Source organism: Tupaia chinensis, unplaced genomic scaffold, assembly GCF_000334495.1.
Source record: "Tupaia chinensis unplaced genomic scaffold, TupChi_1.0 Scaffold000463_1, whole genome shotgun sequence".
Taxonomy (NCBI): domain Eukaryota; kingdom Metazoa; phylum Chordata; class Mammalia; order Scandentia; family Tupaiidae; genus Tupaia; species Tupaia belangeri.
In genome coordinates, this window is record NW_006159972.1 from 1,423,467 (window position 1) to 1,423,992 (window position 526).

Below are 526 nucleotides of genomic sequence, written 5' to 3' on the forward strand. Positions count from 1 at the left end.
TCCGCGCTCCGAGCTCCAGCTCCGCACCGCGCGGCCGCCCCTATTGAAAGCCACGCCAAAGTTGGGCAGACGTCCCCAAGTTTCGGATGGGTTCGCTGAAGCCTGCAATGTACGACAGGCGAGGCGGGGCTCGAACTCGGGCCTTCACGGGTTCTTTAACCGCGCGAGTCTAAAGTTGGGGGCCATACGGAGCGGGGGCGGAAGAGGCACCCTGGTTAGCCGTCGGGGCGCTGTGTGACCTCGGGCGCCTGTGCCCTCTCTGGGCCCGCGGGGCGGCTGCACCTTGGCGTCTTCGGGCCTCCACCGCGGGGCTCGGCTCCGCTCCGCAGACCCTCCTGCCGCCCCGGGGGACATCGGTCGGCTCAGATCATCATCGGGACCCCCGGGTCACAGGAGTGAGCTTCGCTTTCCTGCAGGGCGGCGGCTGGGCCCAGCCGGCAGCTGGGAGGAGAACTTTGTAGGGGGAAAGGGGCCCCCCCGGGATTGGGTGAGGCCCGGGCCGCCCTGGGGGGGGGGGGGGGGGGGG